The 16,378-nt window shown below is 36.3% G+C and overlaps 1 non-coding gene across 1 annotated transcript; it reads right to left on the bottom strand.

Annotated features, from left to right (window-relative positions):
- Nucleotides 1–15,901: 15,901 nt before the first annotated feature.
- On the bottom strand, nucleotides 15,902–16,038 carry LOC132496611 (U4 spliceosomal RNA). Its single transcript, XR_009533503.1, has one exon. It is a non-coding gene; the product is annotated as a U4 spliceosomal RNA (small nuclear RNA).
- Nucleotides 16,039–16,378: the final 340 nt, after the last annotated feature.

Raw genomic sequence — 16,378 nt, 5'->3', positions numbered from 1 at the left:
TGACAATTAGCACCCAGATTATGCACTTTCAGTAGTAAAAACTCCATCTCAGAGCCAGGGAGCATGATTCCCATTCTTTGTTAGGTTTGTTACATGCTTTAAGAAATTATAAATTTTGATTGAGTTTTCTGATTTGAACATTACATCACAGCAATGTACTTGTGTAAGGAGAAGGTTCCTGGGCACTAAGAGCATATATTTAAAGACATCCACTGTCTGAAGCCTAAATGCTTAACTTTCTATCAAAACATGATCTAGTTAGATTGGACATGGCTCATCCATGTCCAATCTAAAATGAGAGGAAAAAACTGGAGACAAACAACAAGCCCCCAGATTCTCTTTTCTAACAATTATTCTTGGGAATCTTTCCTGCTTTCAGTAAATATGTCAGTGATCGTTGGAGCACTACTTCCTTTTTTAACCCCTGCCTAGAAATATTCAATTTGCAAATGGCATAAGACACAGAGTGGTAGAGTTATACCAGAAGAAGAAAGAAAAATGCCTCTGTGTGAAAGGCTGACTCTGCTATGTAATCAGAAAAACAGGATCCATTATTCACTTTAAATTTTTAAAAAATGACAATAAAGTGTCACTTGCTATTTTATTAAAAATATATAATATCTTATATATATAAGTATACATAAAGATAAAGCAAATTTTATATCAGCCTTATCTCAAGAGCTAAATATTCTCAAAATAAGGTCATCTTAGCACCTTGACAATAAGGTGAAATATGATTAAATAGTGGAAAATAAATTAGCTTAGAAAATAATAAAACATTGTTCACAATGAGTATTCAAAATGTGAAACTAGCTTAAATTAAACAAATGGCTAGTGCCAAATAACTTAGCCTTATTAGAATTGGATAAATCTATTCAGTACTAACATAAGTGCATAGAAAGTATAATGGATGAAATACTCCCAAACTATTAACTGTTTCTTTAGTTATTTCTTTGGAAGTGATTATAAATAGGGAGTTAAGGATAGAGAGGAACTTTCCTGGTTTACCCTGTGTTTTGGGTTTTTTTTTGTTTTGTTATTTTGCATTGTATTAAATCTTTTACATTGAAAACTTATTACCTTATGACTTGAGTAATTATAATTTTTAACTAACATCAAACTTGAGTTACATAATTATTTCCTAATCTATTTACCAATAAATGTATACTTGTATGGAAATTCCATTTATAAATATTCTAACACTTTATTAAGTATAGTTCATCCAAAAATATGCAGGTGAAGAAATGGTTTTTAACATCTCATTATAGGCTGTGTCTTCTATATATTTTGTATTTCCCCAAGTGCCCAGTATACTGTTCTGTACATAGTGAAGATGGTAGATTAATGAACAAAAATTAAAAGTAAAAAATAACTAAGATATATATCATGGTACACCTTAATTTTTAGAAAAAAAGAAAAGAAAAGAAATAGGTTGAGGAGGCTTTTTCAAAGGAACAACAAAAAGACCTGTTATAACATTTTAAAGTTAATTTTTAAGGTTAAGAGAAGCTCCTGCATTCATTCATTTATTTAACAAATAATTATTGAACACACTCTGGACCAAGCATGATTAAAGATGCTAGAGATTCAATGAAGAACACGACTAAGTTCCTGCCATCATGGAACATGCACACTCAGATCGAACATGAAAACAGTACCAAAGATCCAAGCAGCCAAGGAAAAGGGCAACATGATGGCACCATGAGTTACTGCCTTGGGGTAGGCTTGATCAGACACATTCTGGGCCTGACCATGAAGTATGTGACTATGGCGTAGTGACGACTCAAGGGGGACCCTGAATGCCAGTTCCATTGAGCCCAGTATAGAAAAAGCAGAGCAGAGGGACTTTCCTGGTGGTCCAGTGTTTAAGACTCTGGGTTTCCACTGCACGGGGCAAGAGTTCGATCCCTGGTCAGGGAACTATGATCTCGCATGTCACGCAGGGTGATGCCCCCCCACCCAAAAAAAATAGAAAAAGCAGAAATACCTGGCCCTGGACTCCTCTCACTGAACTGATCCTTAGGTCTGCAAAGGTGATCACTGAAATGCAGGTCTCTGTGAGAGCAAGGGAGGCAACAAGGAGATGTATATCTACCTTCATGGTTCTCTGAGCTCACGGAATATCTGTTCTGCTGGTTTGCTGGGTCAGGGGTATAAAGCAAAGGAAAAGAAACCTAAAGCTGAATATCTATTTTTATTCTTGTCAGTCTTTGAACTTGGATCAGCATTTATGTTCACTCCCAGTCTCACAATTCTTTAAGATAGACAGCTTTTTCATTATCTGATTTTCAACTGAAATTCTTAACATGAGACATTAACTAAAGGATATTTGTTAGCTAGGGTCATTCAAAGCTGAGGGAGGTCCAGGCCACATCAGTTTAGTCCCTAATATATTAAAAAATGAAGGGAAAATCAGAATTATAAAAATGTTGATATATTAAAAATATTTACGTGTAACAAATTAACCCTTTTAGCACATGCATAAACTTCATGTACATTTTGTAATTAAAATGTCAGAAGTCTAAGTTTGATGGCCTGCATTCATGTTGACCTTCACCTTTTAAGTTAGCCTCAGAACAAACTCCTGGAGCACAAGAACCCTCACTCCACTTACCAGACTTAATGCATATCCACTGATCCTCTCCTTAGTGCTAATTTTGCAAAGTATTCAGAAATGCTCTATAAGTTGTCATTTCTTATAGCCACTCTCAATAAAAGTGAAGGGTATGTTAAGTTTTGGCTCTAATAAGGAAATTCTACAAATCAAAACATTTGAAAGAAATGAGTAGATACTGTACTCTTTAGACTGGTAGGTCCCAAACACAAAACCATGGACTAAAAAGTCCCTTGGAAACTTTTCTAAAAATACAGATTACCAGGCACTACCCACAGGGATTCTAATTCAATAGATACAAGATGGAGTCCAGGCAATTCTGTCTTTTAAAAACTCTTTAGTAATTCTAATCAAAGAACAGATTTTGTAACCACTGTCTAAAACTCTTCAGTATATACTATTTTAGCTGACTTTTATTCTATTAATATTTTGGTATATCCTTCTGGTCTTTTCTCCCCCCCAAGCATAGATCTTTTGTTACATAGTCACACTAACACTGTGATTCCATTTTCTTTTCATTGTTTTTCTTTTTTAAAGTTGAAATGCATCAATTTTTACTATTTTAAAAATTCTAACTCATTTGATTATTCAAAATGGTGATGTATGTAAATAATCTACTTAACATATATTCCATTTATAACTCAAAACAGAACAGTATAACCAATTTGCAATAAATAATATTAACAAAGACAGAGGCTGGGATATTTTAGATTAATAAAAACTGAAAACTCTGCTCATTTGAAGATTCCATCATGATGTTGGTCAAATCTAGATCTCTAAAAAGCTTAACAAATGAAATGGAAGGGATAGAATTCCAACTGCTTTTCTATATTGTAGGTGAAAGAAGTTTTAGAAGGACCATAAGAACTTTTAGAATGTAATTCATGAACCTGAGAAAGTGGAAGATTATCTTTTATAGAAATTTGGAGTAAGATGTTTAAGGAAGTCTATGTTGAGAATAAATTTAAATACTGAAGAGGCCATGGAAGAAATGACTATTTTTTCTTTCTTAATATTATGTAAGAATTATCTATCTTTCTTAATATTATGTAAGAATTATCTATTCCATAGTTTTATAAACTATTTTTTTCATTTTATTACAATCTATATAAATACAACTTGCTAAATTGAATTTCATTCCCAAACAACTAGAAAAACAACATTGTTCCATTTCATGTACTATAGTTACCAGCACTAGGATGAATAATACCTAAAAATGAATTTGTAAACAAAATGTAAAGGCAACCTATCAAATGGGAGAAAGTATTTGTAAATCATATATCAAATAATGGATTAATACCCAAAATATATAAAGAACTCATACAACTCAATAACAGAAAAACAAACAACCTGATTAAAAAGTGGGCAGCGGATCTGAAAAAATTTTCCAAAGGAGACATATCGATGGCCAACAGGTACATGAAAATGTACTCAGCATCACTAATCATGAAGGAAACGCAAATCAAAACCATGAGATATCACCTGACACCTGTTAGAATGGCTATTACCAAAAAGACAAGAAATAACAAGTGTTGGTGAGGGGTGGAGAAAAGGGAATTCTTGTGCACTGCTGGTGGAAAAGCAAATTGGTGCAGCCACTATGGAAAATAGTATGGAGGGTCCTCACAAAATAAAAAATAGAACTCCCATATGATCCAGCAGTTCCACTTTTGGGTATTTATTTGAAGGAAACAAAAACAATAACTCAAAAAGATATCTGCACACCCATGTTGACTGCAGCACTACTGACAATATCCAAAAACATGGAAACAAACTAAGAGTCTGTCGATGGATGGATAAAGAAAACATGATTTTATACATTACATATATATATATATATATCATATATGTAAGATATATATCATATGTATACAGTTACGCCTTGAACAGCACAACTTTGAACTGCATGGGTCCACTTATACATGGATTTTTTTCAATAAATATATTCAAATGTTTTTTGGAAATTTGAAGCAATCTGAAAAAAACTTGCAGATGAATTGTGTAGCCTCGAAATATCCAGAAACTAAGAAAAAGTTAGGTATGTCATGAATACCCAAGTTATATGTAGATACTACTCTATTTTATCATTTACTGCCATAAAACACACAAATCTATTACAAAAAATTAAAATTTATCAGAACTTACACACACCACACTTACAGACGATACACGGCACCATTCGCAGTTCAGAGAAATGTAAACAAACATAAAAATGCAGAATTATGTCATAGCTGCATAAAGTTAACTCTAGTGCATACTGTACTACTATAATAATTTCATAGCCGCCTTCTGTTGCTATTGCAGCAAGCTCCTATTGCAAGTGTCTGCTTAAAACGCCATGTGATGCTTCTCATCTCCATGTGAGAAGTTCTCTCTTCAGTAAATTGTATATCACAGTAAAAAGTGATCTCTTGCAGTTCTCACCTATTTTTCATAGTGTTTAGTGTAAACCTTGGATAGCACCACAAAACCCATACAAAGTGCCACTAGTAATGCTTCAAGTATTCCCAAGGAGAAAAGTCACGACATGACAAAAAGAAGTTGGATTGCTTGATATGTACCATAGACTGAGGTCTGCAGCTGCAGTTGCCCACCCTTTCAAGATAAGTGAATCCAGCATAAGGACCATTGTAAAAAAAAAAAAAGAAAAGGAAATTCATGAAGATGTCACTGCAGCTATGCCAGTAGGTGCAAACTCTTTGCACTTTTGGTGAAATACTTTTTCTCATATTGGAAATGCAGCTCTTATGTGGGTGCAGGATTGCTATAAGAAAATCATACCAATAAGACTCTAATATAATTTGAGAAAAAGCAAAGTTATTATATGACAACTCAAAGCAAAAAAAAAAAAAAAAAAAGACTCTCAAGCTGAAGAAGTTAATGCCAGGAAAGGATGGTTTGATAATACTAGAAAGAGATTTGGCTTAAAAAATGTCAATATAACAGGAGAAGCAGCTTCTACCAATCAAGAGATCAGCAGATGAGTTCCCAGATGCTATTAAGACAATCATTGTGGAGAAAGGGTATCTGCCTGAACAGGTTTTTAATGTAGACTAAAGTGCCCTACTCTGGGGGAAAATACCACAAAAGACATTACTTATTAGAAAGGAAGAGAAGTGAACAGCAGGATTTAAGGCAGGAAGGGATAGGCTAAACCTACAGTTCTGTGCAAATGCAGTTGGGTTTGTGATCAGGACTGCCCTCATCTATAAAGCTGCTAACCTCCAAGCCTTGAATGGAAAAGATCAATACCAGCTGCCAGTCTTTTGCTTGTGCAACAAGAAATTCTGGACAATGAGAACCCTTTTTCTGGATTGGTTCCACTTATGCTTTGTCCCTAAAGTCAGCAAGTACCTTGCCAGTAAAGGGCTGCCTTTTAACGTTGTTTTGATATTAGACAATGTCCCTGGCCACCCAGAACCACATGAGTTCAGCACCGAAGGCACTCAAGTGGTCTACTTGTCCCCCAATGCATCTCTAGTTCAGCCTCTAGGTCATGGGGTCATAAGGACCTTTAAAGCTCATTACACATGGTACACTATGTAAAGGATTGTCAACACTATGGAAGAGAACCAGACAGAGAGAACATCATGAAGGTCTGGAAGGATTACACCATTGAAGGTGCCATTGTTGTTACAGAAAAAGCCGTCAAAGCCACCAAGCCCAAAACAATAAATTCCTGCTGGAGAAAACTGTGTCCAGTCCAGACATTGTGCATTGACTTCAAAGGATTTAGGACAGAACCAATCAAAGAAACCATGAAAGAGACTGTGTATATGGCCAAAAAGATGGAGGAATTGAAGAGCAAATAGACACCACGCCAGAGGAATTAACAGAAGACAGCCTGATGGAGATGAGTGCTTCTGAATCCGTGCCACATGAAAAAGAAGAAGATGGAGAAAGCAGTGCCAGAAAACAAACTGACGTTAGACAATCAGGCAAAAGGGTTCTTCCTATTATTCAAGACTGCTTTTGACTTCTCTTACGACATGCACCCCTCTATGATACCGGTACTGAAATTAAAGTTGGAGGTGGAAGAAGGATTGGTTTTATAGAAAAACATATTTAGAGAAATTAAAAAGCAATAAAGTCAGACAGAAATCACGATGTATTTCCATAAAGTAACACCGAGTGTGCTGCCTCTCCCTCCTCTGCTTCCACCTCTGTCACCCCGAGACAACGAGACCAACCCCTCTTCTTCCTCCTCCTCCTCAGCCTACTCAATGTGAAGATGATAAAGAACTTTTGATGCCACTTCCACTTAATGAATAGTAAATAGTCATCATGCCATAAGTTAATAAACTTATCTATTGTGTATGTGAGCATCTGCATGTGGAAATCTAATAACTGCACAGCAAAAACTGTATGAGATGTTTTTATGTCATCATTATTGTTGCCGAAGTATTCATCATGTAGAACATTGTGTGTAAGACTTGTATGCCTATCCTTATGTAGGCATAAGGTGAGTGATATTTAATAAAAATGTGTTAGTTTTTTTATTTTATAACTTTGATTGCAAAGAATTACATTATAGTACCCTATGCCTCTCATAGAGAAATTGCCTATCAGCTTATCATCACAGGTAAGTGGGTTTTTTTAATGCAACTGTATTATGCATATGACCATAATATGGTATGCCATAAAAATTTTATAATGATTCATTCATTAGTGCATAGGCTAGGCTACTGAGAAGCAATTTTATTGATTACACTAGGTACTATAAAGCAATCATTTCTGCTTCTTTGTTATCAATGCACGATACACAGGTAAGATTCAAATACAAATAAGTTCAGAGGTCAATGACCCAGATTCAGTATGTCACTTCAAGATGTCAGAGACCCAGGCTCCTTCTATCCTGTTGCTCTACCATGACCTACATTACCCAGATAATCTCATGTCCAGGGTGACTGTGCCAGTTCTGGCCATCATGTCCACGTTCCTGCCAGCCAGCAGGTGGAAAAGAACATACTTTCTCTCAATAAGAAAACATCTTAGAAGCTGGACATACCACTTTCCCTTTCATTCCATCTATCAGAACCTAAATGTACTAGATCACTCCTAGATAACAAAGGCAGGAAAATGTAATTTTAATTTTTGGATAGCATCTGCTCAGTTAAAAAAAAATCACAGATTGTATCACTATAGAAAAAGGGAAAAAAGGATATCGAGAAATAATACATAGTTTCCTCCTCAGAGGTTAAAATTCTATTGCAGTAGGTTAGGCCATATTTAGTAAGGAAATTGACAAATGAGACTGCCAGTAAAGTTTCTGGATATGCATAGAGAAAGTTCATCTTTCTTGCTGATTTTCACACTACTACTAGCTCAGGATGATATTTTGGAATATTCTTGTGTTAACTATAGCTGGAAATTGTTAGCCCCCCAAATAGCAATTTCACTTTCAAGGAATAGGAAATGAAAGGGAAAGCATCAGAGTTTAGGCGACGATAATATCTTCTCAAATTCAGATTTATTTGCTTTGTTTTCTTGCTTCTTATCCATGAGCCAAAATGATAAATATGTGAGGTACATTTCCTAGACTCTCTTTTCAATGCCAAGTTTAATGTTAACTTTGATGGATTCTGTTAAAGGCATCTCTTTGACTCTCTGGAGGCATGCTGCGGAGACCCTGGTCTGGAGACCTAATTGCAGCAAGTCTCAAATGGGGATAACAGAAGCCAAAGACCAAGCTGAGGGTATTTAAGGTGATTCATCTTCTAAGATAATGGCAGCCAAGAATGGGAGCGATTGGCTGCCACCAGAACCCAATTTTGAGCAAATAATTTACCAATGTGTGAGAAAGATTTAGGTGTAGAACCATACAGGAACAGGTACACTGATACTGTTATCAGTTAATTATAAGCTCAAAATGTTTGGTTCCTACAACAAAAAGAGAGTCTCATAGGACAAGTAGCATCTTAAAATTCAACGTAAATTCATTTCCTTGAACATTTTTAGGTTTTTAAGTAATGTTTTTTTTTTTTTTTTTTTTTTTTTTTTTTTTGCGGTACACCGGCCTCTCACTGCCGCAGCCTCTCCCGTTGCAGAGCACAGGCACCAGACGCGCAGGCCCAGAGGCCACGGCTCACAGGCCCAGCCGCTCCATGGCATGTGGGATCCTCTCAGATGGGGGCACAAACCCATGTCCCCTGCATCAGCAGGCGGACTCCCAACCACTTCACCACCAGGGAAGCCCAGTAATTTTTTTTTTTTAAGTACAAAGAGGAGTAGTAGAGAAATCAGTCAGAGAGCACTTGAACCAAGTGTATTGAGTTAACATCAGCAGTAATGGGGCAGATTGATATCAACGTTCCCCAAAGAACACAATCACTGCTATGGCATTATTGGCCAGAAAAACAAGTAAATGATCATCTAGATCTGATCATGAAAAACATGTTTTATTCAAATATCTGGCCACATATAGTGCCCATATTCTGTAATCTCTAATAGTGTATTTAAGTCATTAATCTTGAGTATTATAGAGATCCTGTCTCTCCTAATTACTCTTCTTTTTCAGGAAGTTGTGAATTATTCTGGGCCATTAATGCCATCCAGTTTGACATGGATTTTCTTAATCCTTGTCTACACAGAGCTGATGGAGCATCCAGATGAGACCTAAAGACTACACGATCTCCTTCTTCACTGATATCCCAGGACCCCACATCATCCCACACAGGAATCTTGGATATCAACACGTTCCCAAGTTGATCTGAGGCAAAGGGAACAATTTTTGGTAGTTTTAGGTCATTCATTAGTAGTAAGAATTGCTCAAGGCATATGAGAAGTCTGAATGGAGAAAATGGAGAGAAGGCTCTGGGATAAAGGGCAGAAGTGTTCTGAAGATCACTTGACTGTCATAGAAAGAAAAAAAGTAGTTGAAATCAACCGTGTTAACAGCAGAGAAACAGAAGCAAACGTTAGCACATTCTAAGACCACAGCATTTCAGGAGGAAAAGAGAACACTGCCCACGACCCAGGACACGACATTTACCTGAGAACCTTCCATTTCTTATTTTTCCTTCACTGGGTTTCCTCCTCAGGTGAGATAAGGTGGAGAAGTCACAAATGCTTCCTGAGAACATGATTTTCAAGGCTTCAGCACAGACCCTTCGCTGCTCTCACACCCATGGGAAGAAGGAACTTGAAATACCCTCTTCCCTGTTGTCTCAGGAGAAATTCAGAAACAATGAGCTCCTACATGAAGATTAAACTTTGAGTTTCTTCTTAACTGTCTCCAGGGGCCCTCTGTTCCCTCAGATGCCCCCAAATTCTGCTACAGACTGGAAAATGTGGGCTAAATTGTCCTGACCGTGCCAGACCCACGTAGAGTAGACCTCCCCTTGGACTACGGGCTTGACTCAACTCTCCTAATATACTCGTGACCCCTCACCCTTAACCGTGGCCTTAGAATCACCTGGAGCACTTAATTAAGACAACATTGGTGTTCCCACCCAGACGAATTGACAGAATCTGTGGGGGAGGGCACAGGTGATGAGAGTTCTTAAATCTCCACATGTGATCCTCATTGGAAGCCTGGGCTGAGAGTCACTTATCTAAGCCTTGCTTCTCAAGCTTTAATGTGCATAAAAATCACTTGGATGGATGTTAACTAGATTTGATGTGGTGATCATTTCACAGTATAAACACATATGGAATCATTATGTTGTATGTCTGAAATTAATATGTTATATGTCAATGAAATCTCAATAAAAAATTACTTGGAGATAAATAAAAAAGAAAGGAAGGAAGGAAGGGAGAGAGAGAAAAGAAAAATACGAAAAGGAGAATTAGTCAGGATCTAGTCCTTCCTAGAGTTCTTAACCCTAGCCCAGAATGTGACCTGGATTGTTTGAAAAATATGACTCTTCTTAGAAGGAAAAACCAATGAAAATAACACTTAGAAGAGATTTTAAGTACACATTATTTTTTTTCTCTGCTCAAGGTCTAGGTTACAATGGAAGGAGAGGAGCTAATACTTAAATGTTTTTAATTTAAAAAATAAAAATGAATTTGATTATTATGAGGATAAAAGACATCTGAAATGACAAAAGGAGGTTCTAGGCAGTAGTAGCTGCCCTGCTTGCAGAATTTTCTAGAGCAGGAACAGAGACAGAAACACGGGGATAGGGCATTCAGCTAGGCTCTTCGGAGGAGTTTTACACCAGATAGAAAACCCATTTAAGATCACTAATGATTCCCTTAAGCACTGAATGAAGATCCAACTTAACATGTACAGTGATGACATAAATAGAATGCGTTTTAAAAGCTAAGAAATTTCCATAGAATCCAATCATTTTTAATATGATTGAATGTTTTAATATATATCTCACCACAAATTTCAGTTGAAAAACTTTATAGTACTGTCTCTTCATGTCCAGATGCCTCCAATTGCACTGATGTGCAGTGTGCCACTGAGACTCTGAACCATGCATTTTTCATCCAGATGTTTTAATTGCATGCAGACGCCATCACTGACTATTAACAATGATGATTGAAGAGAGGTATTACTTTTCATTGTGAAGGTCAGATTTAGTTTTTTTTAATCTCCTTTCATTTTGGTCTCATTTCATTTTATTCTGTATTACCTTATGACAGGAAAATGAAACAAAAGGAAAAGGAAGTTTACACACATTTTATTTTAAGTTACAGTTTATATGAGCATCAGACATGAGTGTTTTATTTAATTCTTCAGGTTGATACCTTTCTGGTTTCCTGAAATATAATACCCATTAATCCCTGTTTGCAGACACCTTGAAATATTTATTGAATAATACAATACAGATTCTAAAACATAATCTTCTTTTATGAATACTGGCACAATTTCACCCAGCTCTGTGGAAGATTTAAGAAAAATGGCAGGGCAAGATCAGACATTGTTTACATCTCACCTCCAGCAAGATATAACTTTACTCTTGGCTGACCTTTAAGCAAAAGCAATGGTTATGTAACCAAGTAAGCTAAAAACTAAACAGGAAAAGTCACAGAGCCGGGAATGAACTACAAACTTACACTATTTGTTAAACTGAGATTTTTATCATGTTCCTCAAAGAAACACTAAAGTTTCCCAAATGGAAAAATGTGACCAATATTTTATCTTTGCTATCTGAATGTATACATAAATATTTCAGTATTTAAAGGAAGTTACTTAGGAGTCTACTATAAAATGCACTGTAGTATTTTATATAATGTTAAGCAGTATCACTCATTGCCTGAATAAATGAATTGTATTCTATCTTCACATACATACTGGTTATAATTAATGTCCATGTTATATTGTTCCTAAAACATACATTCTAAGATTGTTCTTAAACAGATTTATCTTTGGAAAGTTTTAAGTATAGTCTTATCCGGGGGCAGAAGAATAACTTCTTAAAGTCTTTTTTTAGCTTTATCATTTGCAGCATATAATCAAGTTAATAGTGCCTACATTTTATGTTCAATAGGAAAAAAAACAATTCTTGCCAAGGAGGGAAAAAAAAACACAAAAGAAATGGCACAACCTGGAAATACTCTAAGATTTTGCAAGATCTTGGTTTTAGTAGTATATAAATATCTTTAGCAAATTATAGCTAAATTATAGCTTCTTTTTGATGTCCTCATAATCAGAGTATGTTTAAATTTTTGCCAAAATTGAATAGTCATCTAGTATATTTTATATTTCGTATGCAGTTGAATTTTTAATATATCTGTTAGTACTTTTTAGAATCTTTTAAACAATGAAGCTATAACGTAAATTGTTATTGAAGAAATATGAAAAGAAAGCTGAAGAGTCAGAAGCAAAATTGCATTGAAAGTGTATGACTTGAATAACATGTTGGGTGCTGTGCATTTGCAGATGAACAGGACACATTGCTTATAGTCTAGTGGATGAGACACAAACAAGAAATAAACAATTAAAGTACAGTGGGACGAGTAGTATAACAGGAAAAGTCATATCCTAGTAACTTGCAGGGGCACTTAAATGAGCCTTGGTAGAGGAAGGGTCACTGGAAGAAAATTTCTTGCCTGAGTAGGAGCAAAAATGAGTCAAAGGGAATACAAGCCCTCATAACAATAAACTTAACTTGGTAAGACTATCATCATGGACATCAGAAGGTGAAGGGTGAGGCTGAGAAAGAAAGTAAATCTGGAAGAGCCCTGTAACTATGTAAGGAGCTTAAAACTTCTAAAAGAATAAAAAGAAATAAACCAACAGCCACACCAAAGGGTTTTAAACTGGGGGCTGACATGATTCTGTCAACTCTTTGGGGTGGTCTTTCTGGTTGCCTTTGGAGAATGAATGGAAAGAATGGAAGACTAAAATCTAGGAGAAGAGTCAAGGTTGGGAGCTGTCTTAGTCAGGGTTCTCCAGAGAAACAGAACCAGTAGGATATAAAGATTTACATAAATGGAGATTAATTATAGGAACCAGTTCACAGGGATATGGAGGACGAGAAGTCCCACAGTCTGCTCCCTGCAAGCTGAAGAACCAGGAAAGCTGGTGCTATAATAATTCAGTTCAATTCCAAAGGCCTGAGAACCCAAGGTAGAGAGGGGTGGGCTGCTTACTAGCGTTAAGTCCCGGAGACTAAAAGCCCAAGAACCTGGGGCTTCAGTGTCTGAAGGCAGACAAAGATGGAGGTCCCAGCGCAAGAAAAGAGAGAGAACTTGCCCTTGTTTCACCTTTTTTTATTCTATTCAGGCCCTTAACAGATTGGATGATGCACCCCACATTGGTGAGGGTGAATCTCTTTACTCAGTCTACTGAATGAAATGCTAATCTCTTCCAGAGACATCCTCACAGACACACCCAGAAATAATGTTTTATCAGCTATCTGGGATCCCTTAGCCCAGTCAAGTTGACATAAAATAAACCATCACAGAAGCCCATGTGCATTAATCCAGGTGAGAGGTTGCAACAGCACTGGGGAAGGAGAGAGGATGGAGTTCCGAGCTTTAGAGGAGGTATTGGATTGAATGTACTCAGTGAGGGAAGGCAAAATAGCCATGGAATTCAGTGAAATAGGACCATGGAAAGAGGACTAGGTATAGGGAAAGATGATGATGAATGCAGTTTTAGATCTGCTGTCCATCTTTTGAAGAGCCTGGATGTGCATGTCGAATAAGCAACTGGATACATGGGTAAATCTGGATAGGCATTATGGAGTTTTGAGACATAAATGAGGCAAAAAATTGACATCTTTTCCAAATACAGTTGACCCTTGAATGACGCAGGGGTCAGGGGTGCCAACACTTCCTGCAGTTGAAAATCCAAATATAACTTACAGTCATTCTCCATATCCATGGTTCTGTATCCCTGGATTCAACCATCCCTGGATCATGTAGTACTGTAGTACTGACTACTGAAAAATCCCATGTGTAAGTGAACCAGCACTATTCAAACCCATGTTTTTCAAGGGTCAACTGTATACATGTGCAACTCAAAGAATGTCACTATCTAAATGCATTACATAGAATTTTTTACTAAAGCAATAATATTCCAATCTGGAAAATAAACAATGATGTGACCATAATACCTTTTTGGGAGAAGAATTTGAAGAGTATCAATGAAATGTAAAAAAAAAAAAAAAAAAAAAAAACCCACACACAATAAGATTAGGCTGAGGATGAAATATGTAACTAGGTCCAGAATTTGTCCTTTATTAGAGACACAAGGCTTAGCAACTGTTTTGATGTTGCTCTTGTGTTTTATTTTTTTGTTTTTGTTCCTGGAGTCAGTTGGTCTTGGTAAGATCACTCAGCTTTTACAACACTGTAAGGCAATTTGTATTAAAAACCAGCTGTAACTATTTCCCACGGAGGAAAGATCCATAAATTACAGCTCAGGTTATTTTTCAGTTATGTAGTTTAAAAATTCTTTGGCAGATAGGATTAACTTGTGAGAATTGATCCTGAACTCCAGCTGAGGGGCTTGTGAAATTATAAAGATAATATGTTCACTACAGCGTCTCCTGCTGCCCAATTTAAAGGTGCTGGGTAGGAGGTCAGTGGAAAGGGAAGGCAGTTGGATGGCACTATTTGAAATGTTTTAAATAAATGTTTTGTGAGAGACTAACATATTATGTAAAGGAATAATAATAATTATTTTTTTGCTAAGCAGAATCTTCATCCAATCATTTGATTTATGAATGGGAGATTTCACTTACAGTCTTAGGTCTTCCAGTCAATCCAGTTTTTAGCAGAGCATTTTTTCCATGGTATAATTTTTCATGGCTTGCTTAGTTTTCTTTTTCAAATGGCTAATAAGAAAGGCTTTATTTTCTCCTTACTTTTTCCTCAACAAAAGTATTCTGTGGCCTAATAATTCTCACATAGACAAACTTGCTTACAACTTTCTGCAGGGATACTTAATCACTTTATGAGCATATTTGCTGCTCAGAAGCAGTGCTGAACTTCTTATTTTTAGATCCCAAGGTTGTTACCCTGTAAGTCAGCTGGGTGAATCAAAACAAAATAAAAAATATGACATCTCTGGGTTTTTCTTTGGAACAGCCAGGTATCCTGAAATCAGATGGTTAATTACATACAAAAGCCACCGTTGCTTGACTGATTTGTTCAAGAAGGATTTTAGGTATATACAAAGATACAGTGTAGCAAAATAAAAACAATATCCAACTTGTAGGAAGAATGGAAGGAAAAGAACATGAAGGAGGAAAGAAAGAAGGAACCAGGAATGAGGGCAAGACACAAGATACACAAGGTGGTCCCACTTGCAAAGGGTGAACTTAAAATGTGCTCTAAGCTTGAGCCATCAAGGAGAAAACTGTATTTAATTACAAAATTGACAGGATCTATGGGGAAAAAATGAAGCATTAGTAAAGAAGTCTGTCAAGTTTTGATTTGCAATCTGAGAGGAAGAGAGGGGATCCTTTAAAAAGGAATGAACAACAAGCTCCCATCGTTACAGGAGACACAGCAAGGACTTTCTCTCACTGTGTCTAATGATGTCCCTCAGAGAGCAGCTGACATATCGCCTGTGTTGTAAGAGGAGCCTCAGGAGTGGGAGAGAATTAGGTGTTGAATTACCAGTAATGACTCCCAGGCAGGAAAGTTAAGAGCCCCAAGTATATCATTACAGTTTGTTATTTATTGAAAAATAGAAGGTAATAAAATAAATAGTACAGCACACAATATTTCTATGTTGTGATTTGTTTTAGAGCTTAACAAGCAGGAACGGCCAGTTAAAAATCCCTGAAATTCACCTGTGGCAGACGGGCAAGAACACTGGATTGAAGTGAAAGCCTGAGTTTGAGCTCCAGCTTCCCTAACTTTTTTTTTTTAATTCAGTCTCTGTAGAGACTCTCAAACATTGCCAAGGCTGACTATATGTCACATCCTTTCAGCGTTAGAGAAAAGTTTTCAATCAGCAATAATTGCACCTCGGATAAATCTCATTGGCTACGATACAGCCACTGTGCAAAGCTGAGCTTCACTAACTTCTGTCTGATTTTGCTGGGACAGGTCATGGATGTTCCTACTGAGACCCAGATTTCACACCTGTGAAAAGGAGTTAATAATACCTATACAGAAAGTTTTTCTGAAGATTAAGCAAAATATTGCATATAAACAGCTTTTCACTACATTATCTGAAATACTCATATCTTTATATTATCTACAAATCTTTTAACTATTTTTTCAAGTATATTGAAAATTATTCTATAACTGCACCACATGATAATTTATCTTTATGTGAATTCACAAATAGTTACATACATAGAGACCTACTGAAAGATATTCTAATTGTTATTATAATAATAATGCTCA

This window comes from Mesoplodon densirostris, chromosome 9 (genome assembly GCF_025265405.1).
Source record: "Mesoplodon densirostris isolate mMesDen1 chromosome 9, mMesDen1 primary haplotype, whole genome shotgun sequence".
Taxonomy (NCBI): Eukaryota; Metazoa; Chordata; class Mammalia; order Artiodactyla; family Ziphiidae; genus Mesoplodon; species Mesoplodon densirostris.
This window is presented reverse-complemented; position numbering and strand designations above follow the sequence as displayed.